Below are 14,622 nucleotides of genomic sequence, written 5' to 3' on the forward strand. Positions count from 1 at the left end.
CCACACAACCACAGACACAACGTATGTATGATGACTAACTTCAATAGACTGTGCTCCTCTCAGCAATGTAAGGTTATAAGACAACTCCCAAAGACTCATGATGGAAAGAGAGATCCACATCCAGAGAAAGAGCTGCAGAGTCTGAATGCAGGTTGAAACAAACTACTTGCTCTGTTTCTTTTTCTTGTTTTGTTTTGTTTTCTTCTTTCCCACTGATCGTTCCATCGGTCATAATCCTTCTTTACAACTTGACTAATGATTAATGTGAAGCTTTTTGTAGATACTACATTTGAGTGCATGCCACCATAATGGGGGGGGGAGAGAAGGAGGGAGAGAAAATTTGAAACTCAAGGGACTGTGGAACTTAATGATGTAAAATAAAAGTAAATAAACCAAAAAAGAAAAAGAATTTCTCCTTGGCAAGATGGCGGAAAAAAGGCATAGATTCACCTAACCTCTCTCAAATCCCCCTCCAAGAAATTTTAAATAATGCCTCACAAACAAATGTAGTAGAGCAGTAGAACACACAAAAGGCCAAGGTGAAACAATTTTCTATCTCAAGACAATTTAGAAAATCAGGAGAAAGATCTTTCACACCAGGATAAGAGTGAAAGAAACAGAGGCTTTACCTCAGCAAACCAGTAGTAGTCCTTAGGGGTGACTGAATCAGCCAAGCAGAGGCTCCTTCCAGACCCACAGATGGCAAAGGGATCAGATAACTGAACAGAAGGAGATTATAGGAGTCCCATTGTTGGTACTTGGAGTAGGTCTCTGTTGCATTGTCTATATGTGGGTCTGGGTCACAGCTCTATCCTGGGACTCAGTCCTAGGCCAAGGAAGAGCACTAGCAGACCAAAGCTTGTGGCCAAAGAAGACCCTACTGGGTCCCTGATCACAGTTTCAAGATAGAAGAGAATGCCTGTGGTCACTCATAGACCAGAAGAGTAGTAAATATGGGCCAGGAGAGTAGTAAACATACCTTTCCTTAGATAATACCACTTAGAAGAACTGAAAACCTGCAGACCACCAGAACTGGCTCGGAGAGCAACATCAAGAAAGTTCTGAGGCTTGGGACAGTGTTCCCTCCACCCTGGGAGCACTTTAACATAGAGTTAAAAGTAAAAATGAAAATAATGATTTTTAAAGGCCAGAAAATAAGTAAAGAACAATAATAAAAAAACAAACAAACAAAACTGACAATAGAAAGTTACTAAGGTAACAAGGAATGTCAAAACATAAACTCAGAAAAAAACAACAAAGTCAAAATTGCTATATCCAAAGTCTCAAAGAAAAATTTCAATTGGTCTCAGACCCAAGAAGAATTCCTGAAAGCACTTATAAAAGATTTTAAAAATCAAATGAGAGAGATAGAGGGAAAATTGTGGGGGGGAATGAAACTGATGCAAGAAAATAATGGGGAGAAAGTCAATAGCTTGGTAAAGGAGACAAAAAATTTTGAAGAAAATAACACTTTAAAAAAAACAAATATGGGCAGCCAGGTAGCACAGTGAGTAAGAGCGCTGGCCCTGGGGGTGGAGTCAAGATGGCGGAGTAGAAGCTGGACCTCTGAGAGGCTCTGGCTTCCACCTTCCCCAATCAATGTAAAAAGGGGACTCTGAACAAACTTTAGATCTGTAGAACCCACAAAATGACACAGAGAAGCTAAACTCTCACTGAGGACAGCCTGGCAGGCTGGCAGAAATCAGGCAGTGCAGCACTCTGGGAGCCAAGCCCAGGCCCGAGTGAGCCAGAGGTTTTAGCCCCAGAGCAGGTCTGACCAGCTGCTGGCCAAAAGGACTCCAGATCAGCAGCAGCTGTGGCTATTTCCAGAATTATCAACACACAGATGCAAAGGACAAAGTGAAAGGTCAGTGCAGTTTGGACTTTGGGACCCAGCAAGTGGGAGGGCACTGGCTTTTGTCCCCTGGGGCAAGAAGCCACTGAGACACCCAGCACAGCCAGCCAGCTCCACGTGGCAGCTTCAGCTCCTGGCCTGCAGAGTGTAGAGAGACCAAGCGACCAGTCTGAGGGGTAATCACTCTTGCTTTAACCTGCTTGGATCTGGATTGCTGTCTAGGTTGGAGGTCCTAGGGTGTGAGTCCAGCTTGCCAGAGCATGTGGAGACCTCAGAGAGGGCACCCATCTAATACCTCCGGCAGCTGAGATAACCCCAGCGTTTGGAACTAAAGCTCCCCTGTCTGGTGGCAGAGTCCTACTGTGGCAAAAAGCCCAAAAGTCAAGTGACTGAGGAGCAACATGACCAGGCAAAGGAAACAAAGCAGACAGAAGATTCCAACATTACACTCCTATTTTGGGGACAAAAAGGATCAAGGCATGGAACAGGAGGAAGACAGTGAAGTCAGAACTCCTGCACCAAAAGCTTCAAAGGAAAATACAAGCTGGTTACAGGCCATAGAGGACCTTAAGAAGCAGATAAAAGAAGTGGAGGAAAAATTGGGAAGAGAAATGAGAACGATGCAAGAAAATTATGAAATGAAAGTCAACAGCCTCACTGAGGAAAATCACACCTTTAAAAATAGACTAACTCAAATGACAAAAGAGGCTCAAAAAGGCAATGAAGAGAAGAATACCTTAAAAAGCTGAATTTGCCAGATGGAAAAAGAATCTCAAAAGCTCCCTAAGGAGAATCATTCATTCAGAATTAGATTGGAGCAAATGGAAGCTAATGACTTTATGAGAAATAGAGATACTGTTAAACAGATCCAAACAAATGAAAGAATAGAAGGCAATGTGAAATATCTCATGGGAAAAACCACTGACCTGGAAAATAGATCCAGGAGAGATAATTTAAAAATTATTGGACTACCTGAAAGCCAAGATCAAGGTAAGAACCTAGAAATCATCCTCCAGGAAGTTCTCAAAGAAAACTGCCCTGATGTTTTAGAACCAGAGGACAAAGTAGAAGTTGAAAGAATCCACCGATCACCTCCTGAAAAAGATCCCAAAAAGAAAACTCCTAGGAATATTATAGCCAGGTTCCTGAATTCCCAGATTAAGGAGAGAATATTACAAGCAGCCAAGGAAGAAACAATTTGAATATTGTGGAAACACAATCAGGATAACCCAGGATCTGGCAGCTTCTACACTGAGGGATCAAAGGGCTTGGAATATGATATTCTGGAGGTCAAAGGAGCTGGGATTAAAACCAAGAATCACCTACCCAGCAAAACTGAGTATCATGTTTCAGGGGAAAATATGGTCATTCCATGGAATAGAGGACTTTCAAGCATTCTTGATGAAAAAACCAGAGTTGAATAAAAAATTTGACATTCAGATACAAGAAGCAAGAGATGCATGAGAAGGTAAACAGGGGAAAGAAATCATAAGGAACTTATCAAAGTTAAACTATTAACATTCCTACATGGAAAAACTATCATTGTAACTGATGAAACTTTTGTCAGTATGAAAATAGTTGAAGGGAATAGAATTATATATATATATATATATAGGAGGGTATATGGGCATATGAATACATATGTGAATGTTTGTATATATGTTTACAGGTATACATAGATAGAGGGCACAGGACCAATTTAATAGGAAGGGATGATACTTAAAAGGTGAAATTAAGAGGTGAGAGAGGAATATAATGAGAAGAGATGGGGAGAGACAGATTGGGGTAAACTATCTCATATAGAAGAGGCAAGGGAAAATGGTTACAATGGAGGGGAAGATTAGGAAGGCAAAAGGAATGGGTCAAAATTCTCATTGAATTTGGCTTGGGGAAGGAATGAAATACACACTAAATAGGGTATCTCACCCTATAGGAGAGTAGGGGGGAAGGGAATGAGAGGGAGGATGATGGAAGGGAGGGCAGGCTGGGTGGGAGGGAAGTTGGAAGCACCCACTTTTGCAAAGGGACAGGATCAAAGTAGAGGATAGAACAAGTGGGAGGTGGGATAGGAGGGAGGGAAATACAGTCAGTCTTTAACAATATATCTACTATGTTATTGTTTTGCATTAGCTACATATGTACAACCTATGCTGAACTGCTTATCTTCCCAGTAAGGGTGGGTGACAAGGGAAGAAGGGAATGAATCTGGAATTCAAAGTTTTAAAATTAAATGTTTAAATATATATACTATTATTAATACTATTTTACATGTAATTGGGAAATAAGATATACAGGCACTGGGGCATAGAGATCCACCATGCCCTACTGGGAAAGTCGAAAGGGGTATGGGAGAAAACATGGGAGAGAACAGATTGGAGGAGGGGATATCTTGTGAGATTATTTTGGGGCAGGGGGTAGAGGAAAAACAGGGAGAAAATTTGTAACTCAAAATCTGGTGGAAATGAATGATGTAAATCAGAAGTTAATAAAGCATTTGAAAAAAAATGGAAAAAAATAAAAGCACCAGCCCTGGCATCGGGAGACCCGGGATTGGTTCCGGCCTCAGATACTTGGCAACCGCACAAAAAATAACTGGCCGTGTAACCTTGAGCAAGTTACTTAACCCCAATTGCTTTAAAAAAAATAATCAAGTGGTAAAATAAAATAACACTTTAAAAAACAAAATAACCAAGTGGTAAAAAAAATCACAAAAATCCATTAAGAGAAGAACTTGAAAATCAGAATTAGTCAAATGGAAAAAGATATATAAAAACTCACAGAAGAAAAGAAGTGTAAAAAGTAGAATTGGCCAAGTGGGAAAAGAGGTACAAAATTTCACTGAAGAAAAGAACTCCTTAAAAATCAGAATTGGGCGAGTGGAATCCAATGACTCCATGGGACATCAAAAACAATAAAACAAAATCAAAGGAATGAAAAATAGAAGAAAATGTGAAATGTTTCATTGGAAAAACAACTAACCTAGAAAATACATCTGGAGATATAATTTAAGAATTATTGGACTACCTGAAAGCCATGATCAAAAAAGAACCCAGACATCATCTTTCAAAAAAATTATCAAGGAAAACTGACCCAATATTCTAGAACCAGAAGATAAATAGGAATTGAAAGAATCCACTGATCAGCTACTGAAAGATATCTCAAAATGAAAACTCTCAGAAATAGCATAGCCAAATTCTAGAACTCCAAATTCAAGGAGAAAATATTGTAAGCAGTCAGAAAGAAACAATTCAAATACTGTGGAACCTCAGTCAGGGTAACACAAGATTTAGCAGCTTCTACTTTAAAGGATTGGAGGACTTGGGATATGATATTCTACAGAGCAAAAGTGTCAGGATTACAACCAAGAATCACCTACCCAGCAAAACTGAGTATAATCCTTCAGGGGAAAATATGAACACTCTAAATCACTATTGATTAAAGAAATGAAAATTAAAATAACTCTGAGGTACCACCTCATACCTATCAGATTGGCTAATATGACAGAAAAGGAAAATTGCAGATGTTGGAGGAGACATGGGGAAAACGAGACATTAATGTATTATTGGTGGAGTTGTGAATTAATTCAAACATTCTGGAGCTCTGTATCCCAAAGGGATAAAAAACAAAATGGATAAGTGTTTGTATACACACAAATATTTTAGCAGCTCTTTTAATGGTGACAAAGAAATAGAAATGGAGGGGATACCCATCAATTTGGTGAAAGGCTAAACAAGTTGTGGTATATGATTGCTATGGAATGTTATTGTACTATAAGAAATGACAAGCAGAATGTCAGAAAAACCTAGAAAGAGTTCCATGAACTGATGCAAAGTGAAGAGCAGAACCAATAGAACATTGTACACAGTAATAGCAATGATGTTCCGTGTGCAATTGTGAATGACTCCACCACTCTAGGCAATACAAGGATCCAAAATCATTCTGAAGGACTTAAGGATGAAAAAATGCTATCCACCTCCAAAAAGAAAGAACTCATGGAACCTGAATGCAGATGAAAGCATAATCTCTTTTTACTTTATTTTTCTTGGGGGTTTTTTTTGTTCTGTTTTCTTTCACAACATGACAAATATGGAAACATATTTTGCATGACTGCACATGCATAACCTATATCAAATTGCTTAGCTTCTCAATGAGGGAGAAGGAGAAGGAAAGAAAAAGAGAATTCGGAACTCAAAATTTAAAAAAACAAATGTTTAAAAATGTTCTGACATGTAATTGAGGGAAAATAAAATATCAAATACATATATATATATCTATTTAATTTTAAAGATTTTAGGAAACTTTAATGGCTCTCTTGATGTTGTGATCTCATATCACTCTCATCTAATGAGTTTATTCATGTTTATTTTCTGGCATATTCTAATATGTAAAATTTCTCCAAATTTACATTTCTATTGAGTGAACACTTAAAATACCATGTGTTATGGTTTTTTTGTTAACTAGCATTTGATGGCCAGGAGTCAAACTGGCAAATATAAGCTAATGATTAGCTTTCTCCCTTTGATAGTAACCAGTAAAGCTAGTGGCTTTTAACTCAGAACCAATCATGCTCCTAACCCAGCAATATTTAGCAAGTATATATAATAGATATAATTCTAATCCAGTATCCCTTAAAAGACTGGAGGAAAGGGCTCTGAGTACCCCCCTTCTACTACTGGGGTGCTGGGGAGGGAGAGCTTATCTTCACTCTTCTCCCTCCCAAGCACCCCAGTGGGCCATAAATTCCAACCTGTAACAAAAATCACTTAGAATTCTACTCATGATCAATCAATTTATTTGGGAGTCCAGTGGTCCCTAATCAACTGAGTCCAAGACCTTCCTCATTGTCAGAGATCAGTCTGCTTGAGGAAAAAAATTGCTTTTATAAAAGTCATTGAGGGAACATCAAAAAAAGAACAAGGCAGTACAATTCCATGATTGGTCAATTCCAGAAGTGGGGAAATCTTATGAGTGGATAAGGGAAATGCCCATTAATCATAACCACTTTGTCGATAGGCCTTTCACAGGTCATTAGCTATAGATCATCAATTACAGGCCATCTTAGGGGATTTCCAAAGGTCATAAGACCCTGTCAACATCTCAGGACCTTCCATAGGTCATAATAGCCTAGTGTTTAACCAACAATATCCTATGGTCCAAGGAAGCTGTGATTTTAAAGCAAAGGTCCCTGTGGAATGGGTGCTGATGATTCCCAAGGGTGGAAAGGCAAATGATCCTTATTACAAGCACTATGCTGGGAGTAGGGGGTAGTACAGCAATTACATTATTATGACAGACCTAGCTAACAATATGAATCTATCTGATAAATCAAATACAATTAATATAATCATCAATACATGGTAGATTAATCATTCATAACTCTTATCCTAACAGCATTAACTAAAATAATTACCCCACATTCAATTTTATTCTGCTTAATCCACTAACACAATCACTGATACCCATCAAACCACAACGAACTGAATAAAGGCTGATTAAACTGGGTAGGAGTATCAAATTGATTGTCATATTCTATTCCACCAGCTCTCAAGCTAACTCTACTGCTTTCATCAAAGGTAGTCCAGACCGGGGCGGCCAGGTAGCACAGCAAGTAAGAGCACCAGCTCCAGTGTTGAGAAGACCTGGAGATCGAATCCCGGGCTCAGACACTTAGCACCCACCCAGAAACACCTGGCCGTGTAACCTTGAGCAAGTTACTTAAACCCAATTGCTTAGGGGCGGCCAGGTGGCTCAGCGAGTAAGAGCACTGGCTCCAGTGTCGGGATGACCTGGATCAAATCTGGGCTCAGATACTCAGCACCACACCCAGAAATAATAACTGGCCGTGTAACCTTGAGCAAGTTACTTAACCCTGATTGCTTTAAAAAAAAAAAAAAGGTAGTCCAGACCTCATATCACATCTGTCCATGCTTCTCCCTAAGCCTCCTATCTATACATTTAGATATCCCATGCAAACATATGCATCTTACATGCACACACCTTACATATATAAACCCCACAGTTCTCTGAAACTGGTTAGACATTTAATTTCCCTTGTATTATAAAGGCCTTGCCTGGAAAAAAGGGTTTTTTTTAATGTAATCTTTTTAGAAAAAAAAAAAGTTATATTATTAATTTATTAAAATTTCTATACTGTGGGAAAACAGTATAGTACAAGCCTCAAATGGAATCACAATATTCATTTCTGCCTCTGAAGGGCACAGCCATTGTCACAGGAGAAAGAAGAACTTGGTGACTTCTTGACCTAGGTTCTTCCTCTTGTTGACTTTCCAGCCTGAGATTATGTTCCTGGTTTAATGTTCCTGCACTAAGATTGAAGAGAGCACTGGCTGGGCCATCTATTTATTTCTATCATGAATAGAAACAAGGACTGTATGTACTTGTTTCTTCATAAAGTTTAGGTCAAAGGAGTATTTAAATCAATTTCAAGCACATCCCTTCAGAAACAAAATGCCATGTCCTTTGTACCAGCCCAGTTTCCTTTGCTTTTGTCTTCTATATTTTGTACCTTGTGAAAGATGCTGGACAAACCCAAAGTTAAACCTAACAAATGAATAAGTAAAGAAACTTGTCTTGCTATCGATGAAACTTTGGTTTTCAGAAGTCCTTAAAGATAATAAAAACGAAACACAGGAAGGAGCAGAAACAACTAATTGTTGTAACTCAGGGTAAAAAGAAGTGCTGTGTATACTTCAATCCACCAAAAAGCATTCCTACCCATTTTTGGAAGATTTCCTTGGAGTTATTCCTTGGGAACTTCTATAGATGCAGAATTTCCAGATACTTTAAATCTGTAGTCTATAAGTAGGTCACATTCAAGTACTCAAGGGCAGAGCAAGTCCATGAAGTCAGAACCAAGTAGACAAGTTAAACTCAAAGCATAATGCATAGGGATTGCTTCATTCTCTGACTCATAATCAGCACCTAATGTAGTGCCTGGTACAAAGGTTCTTAATAAGTACTTGTTGATTGACTTATTGCTGATGCTCAAGGGTTAGGACCAGCAGGTAGACAAAATGACATGAATGCTGATAGAGGACAACCTATGTCAACTGTCAGGAAGCAGATCTGTAAGGACTAAGATCAACAGAGCAAAGTGAGGAAAACGGATGGGAGCTATCAGCACCAGGAACCTGGATAACAAAGGGAGCCCTCTGACCCAGCCTGGGAGTTTTCCCACGGTTTTGTAGAGGTAGAAAACAGTCAATCAAAGCATGGCCTTCATAGGTAAGTCATTGTCTAGGTAACTTAGGAGAATGTAGCTACCTACATACTAGCAGAAAACACTAATCAGGTGTATCAGCAATGCCATATTCACAATGCCTATGGAAATTATAGATATGCTGATATAATTATCCACCACAAAATACATCATGCTTGCCATATGGGGGAATAAGCTAGAAAACTTATTAAGATACCAAAAGACTGAGTCCCAAAACCAGAAAGTGAAAGCCATCAGAGTAGCTATGATATTGGCACAGGTAGATAAAGTAGAAAGCACCCACATTCTCAAGCCTTTAAAACAGAACAGGCTACCTCAGGCAAAGGTCCTCCTCTCCCCACTCACAGCAACCACCCAGCGTCCCGGAAGCACACTCCCAGCAACTCCGGCCCCTGGAAGTCTTCAGCAGGAGTCCTTAGCAGAAATTCTGGCTGACTCAAAAGGGGCTTCGTGCTGCCGCTGCCTCTGCTGCTGCTGCCGCCGTTGCTGCCACCGCTAGCCACCGCAGGAACTCCAGCTTGGCTTCCGCTTCCTCTTGCTCCGCCCCTTCCTGCTACGTCAGCAAGTCCAATGGGGCATGGAAGATCTTTAATTCCCATAACCCTTACATCAGGGCAGCTAGGTGGAACAGTGGATAGAGTGCTGGGACTGAGGTAAGGAAGATTTATCTCACATTCTAATCTGGCCTCAGAAACTAGTGTGTGATCCTGGCCAAGTCACTCAGCTTCCTCATTTGTCAAATAAGCCGGAGAAAATGGCAGACCACTCCAGTATCTTTGCCAAGAAAATCACAAAAGGGTCACAAAGAGTTGGACACAATTGGACAAAAACAAAAATGTTCATATTATGTGCCTAGTTTGTACAAGGCATACATGTGGTGCTTGGAATATGACCATAAAAATGAAACAATCTCTGTCCTCAAGAAGCATAGAGAGCATAGAGCCTAAAGGGGGGATATAACATAGGTAAGGATGATACAGGGTAGAGTGTCACAGTGGGAAAGAGAAATCCAGGAAAAAGCCTTCAGAAAAATTTTAGGAGAGAGTTTTTGCTTAGTAGAGAAGCCCAAGGAAAGTTTCCTTGAAACAGAAGAGCTAGTTGGAATATGAACTGGGCATGAAGGGAGAGGATTTCAACAGGTAGAGTTGGGAGAGGGATGAGAGCTAGTGCCATGCATGGGGTGTGCGGGGGCAACCCATCCAAATGCAGAGAAAGAGGGTAAGTTTAAAGAATAACTCATACTGGGGCGCCAGGTAGCACAGTGAGTAAGAGCACCAGCTCCAGTGTTGAGAAGACCTGGAGATCGAATCCCGGGCTCAGACACTTAGCACCCACCCAGAAACACCTGGCCGTTTAACCTTGAGCAAGTTACTTAACCCCAATTGCTTAGGGGTGGCCAGGTGGCTCAGCAAGTAAGAGCACTGGCTCCAGTGTCGGGATGACCTGGATCAAATCTGGGCTCAGATACTCAGCACCACACCCAGAAATAACTGGCCCTGTAACCTTGAGCAAGTTACTTAACCCCTATTGCTTAAAAAAAAAAAAAAAAGAATAACTCATAGTTCAGTTCAGCCACTATGGGGTGTGATTAAGGAAATCATGGGAGATGATACTGAAAAGATAGGTTATAGCAAAATGATGGAGGTCATTAAAAGGCAAACTAGGGATTTCACATTTTATCCTAGAGAGAATCAGGAGCTAATACAAGGTTTCTAAGGAGAGGAAGGACAGGTTAGACCTTCCTATAAGGAAGATTGTTTTTGGTAGCTCTGTGGAGGATGGAACGGAGGCAGAGAGAACAGTTAGCGAGCTATTGCATTAGTTCAGGAGAGAAGCAGATCCTCAATACTCATCTTGGAGCTTAGGTAAGCCTAGGAGGGTTACATGCCTCGGCTGGGATGTTCCCCTGCTTAGCTATTTCTCAAGACCTTTATGTTCTATGCTTCATTCTCCACAACTCACTCAATAGTGCGTCTGCTCTCCTATCATTTTCGTAGTACAGAACTGTGTATCGTCTTCCACAAATTTCCTTTTAGAACTTTTAAAACAAATGTCCCCTCCCCAACAATAAAAAAAAATAACTAGAAAAAAGATTTCTTTCCCCAATAGATTCAGCATCCCTGGATATTTTTCTTCTCTAATCAGGAGACTTAAACCCTGATGCAAACTCTTTCAGTAATTATAAAATCCTTTTACTTATCTGAGCCTAAGTTTCTTCATCAATGAAGTAGACTACATAATACATAAGTTTTTTGTTAATGTTCAGTTGTATCTGGCTCATGACCCCATTTTTGAAGTTTTCTTGGCAAAGATGCTAGAGTGATTTGCCATTTCCTTCTCCAGCTCATTTTCCATATGAGGCAAATAAGGGACTTGCCCAGGGTCATACTGCTAATAAATATCTGAGGCCTGATTTGAACTCCAGGAGATGAAACTTCCTGACTCCAGGCCCAGCACTCTATGCACCATGGCGCCACCTAGCTGCCCAGATACGTAAGGTGCTGTAGCTTAAAAGAAAAATCCTCTGAATGTCTTAAACTTGTATAGTTCATTTAACTTTATAAGGCAGGGCAGGCTAATACAGTAGAGCCAGTTAGTCATTAAATATTTATTAAGCCAACTATATGCCAGGCATTGTGCGAAGCACTGGATATAAAAATATGAAAAATAAAGACAGCCCTTGCCCTAAAGGAGCTTACAGACTTATGGGGGGAAAGGAAACCCCAAAGGGAGAACGAAGATAGCCAGGCACAGGAGGCGGACAGAGAAGTTTTGAGGAGTACAATCAGATGGGAAATGAAGAGATGGCTGGTCTGGGCAGCTTCCTTAGAAGGAACACTGACCGGAAATGAAGGACTTGGGTTGGAATTGAAGGACTAGCACTTACTAAGTTTGTGACCTTGGACAAGTCATTTAACCTCCTCGCACTGTGGGGTTTCCACAGTGGGAATTCCCCCACCAGTGAAATCCTAAGTCTAGGTGATCATAAATCTGGATCTTTGGTCCTAAGTTTTCTCTTCTATAAAATAAGGGGGGTTAGATTAGATGGATTCTAAGATCCCCTCAGCTCAAAATTCTGAGATAAGATAGGGCAAAGGGAATCATTCTACAATGCTACCTTTTAGCATTATTTTGGCTTTGCTTTTGTCCAGATAAAAATTGCTCTACAAAACTGGTCAGCAACTGCTCTGAGACTTATACTGTGAGTTGCCTGAGGCATGTGAGGGGTTAAGTGATTTGTTCTCCATCACACAGTCTGTAGGTGTCAAAGGTTGACCATGAATTCAACACTTACCAAATCTGGGATTAGCCACTACTATGAAGTATTTAAGAATGCTGGACCTAGTCAGGAAAACCTGGGTTCAAATTTGGCCTCAGATACTTCTAAACCATGTGACCCCAGGGCAGACCATTTAACCCATCTGCCTCATTTTCTCATCTGTAAAATGAAAATAACATTCATCTCCTGAGGTTGAGAATAAATTGGGAATATTTGTAAAGTGCTTTGCCATTCTTAAGGTGCTATAGAAATGCTAGCTATTTACCTTCTCAATGAAGGGGGGGGGGAACAGCAGGAGACAGAAAATTTGGAACTCAAAAAATTTTTAAGCAAATGTTAATTGTTTTTACATGTAATTGGAGAAAATATTAAATTAAAAAAGAAATGATAGCTTCCATTAGCTATTCTTTTATTATTACTGTCTCTCATAGCATCTTAAGCCATGCTAGAAAGATGGGAGTTAATAAGGAGAAAGAATAAAAAGAAGTTTTACAAAATCCCATGAAACCAGGCAGTTTTTTATAATTAGCTTCATTTCCACTGTACCGATTTCAGGCAAACTCTGGATAAGCAATATCCATTCAGGCAGACCCAACTTCCACTGCCCTGACACAGCACAATGCCGTTTTTGCCCATTTCTCTATCTGATCTGATTTGACAGCCTCCTGCCATGGGAATGCATCAGTCAATAATTATGGCCTATTTTTAAATGATGCAGTTCAAGGTCAACATCATGACTCATTAGAGAAAGAAGGGACTGCAGAGATGAAGTTGGTTTCACAAAGAAGTCACAGACAGGTGAGGTGACTTGCCTGAGTCACACGGTTTGTTGGACTAATACCCCAGGTATCCAGACTCCTCATCTGGGACTCTCTATACCCTGCTGCTGAGATCATTTGGAAGTCTGCCTGCTACTGAGAAATTTAGATCAAAAGAAAAAGGCACCATTTTAAACTTTCCTGTATACATCTTTAAGGAAGCATGGGGCCCTACTTTGAGTAAACCCATTCTAATTTCAAAGAGGGGAACAAAATTATTAAGTATCTGTTTCTTCTATGTAAAAAAGTACCTTGAAGTCAAATACGCACTTTTGTGAGTTAATGTTGATGCTGTATAATCAGTGTGTCAAGTACATTTATACCCTCTTTTATGGAGCTTGGAGAATAAATGTACTATTTTAAATTATTATAGAGGCTTAAAATTATTTTAGAGACAATGTAGTAGAGTGATGAGGGGAACCATTCATACCTGAAAGTCTAAGTGTTGCCTCGGCTACATACCAGCTATGCAACCATAGCAGGTCATTTAACTTCTCAACTGCCTCCAAGGATCTCTCAAAGACTGTAATTTATAGAAAAGTTGCCTCTGTATGGATAGAGTTCCCCAGACGAGTGAAATAAGAGAGTTAGATTTTTTGAAAATGTATAGTTGCTTTTATGGCATGTTGCTGGACATAAAATATTATTTAATCCAAAGTCCTTGATCAGAAATGCAAGACTCAATCATAGCTCTATTCCTATGTGAATGAGTCATTTAACACATCTTGTTTGTGATGAGTTTTCCCAATAACATATGGTAGAAAAAAGCAAGACGTGACTAGCTCTTTCCCAAACTGAACCGTCTACTCATTTGCTAAATGCACATAAGTACTTAATTCCTCGATAGGAAGCAGCAAGGGTATTAAAAAAAAAAAAAAGACTCAGGGTTTCAGGACTTACAGGGCACATTTGATAGTTGTATAGAACTTTAGTGCCCTCAAGTGGCTATTAGCAATATAACCACACCCAAAAGTTCTGAGAGGGGCTGGGCAGAGTCTGTGTTGCACATTTGGAGAGATGAGAGGCACTGGGGAAAGGGAAGTGGGGGCGGGGGGGAGGGGGAAGGGAGGAGAGATAAGGGAGGGGAAAGGGAAATGGAAAAGAGGGAAGGAATGAGGGGAGGGAATGGAATGGAGAAGAAAACAAAAGGTATAGGAGAAAGGAAAAAGGAGATTATGTGGGAAAAGGGGAGAGGGAAGGAGAGAAGAGGGGAAAGGAAGAGGTAGTGAAAGGGGAAGGGGAGACAGGAGCAAAGAAGGAAGAGGAGAAGGGAGAGTGATAGAGGAAGGAGAGAAGGCAAAAGGAAAAAATTACAGAGGAGAAGGGAGAAGGAAAGAGAAGAGGAAGGTGGGTAGATGATGGACTGGGGAAAATTAAAAAGGAAGTCAAAGGGGAGATAGAAAGGAAGGTGAAAGGAAAGAATAAAAAT

Source organism: Petaurus breviceps, unplaced genomic scaffold, assembly GCF_028583685.1.
Source record: "Petaurus breviceps papuanus isolate PSGF00001 unplaced genomic scaffold, PetGlider_PUasm1.0 120, whole genome shotgun sequence".
Classification (NCBI taxonomy): Eukaryota; Metazoa; Chordata; class Mammalia; order Diprotodontia; family Petauridae; genus Petaurus; species Petaurus breviceps.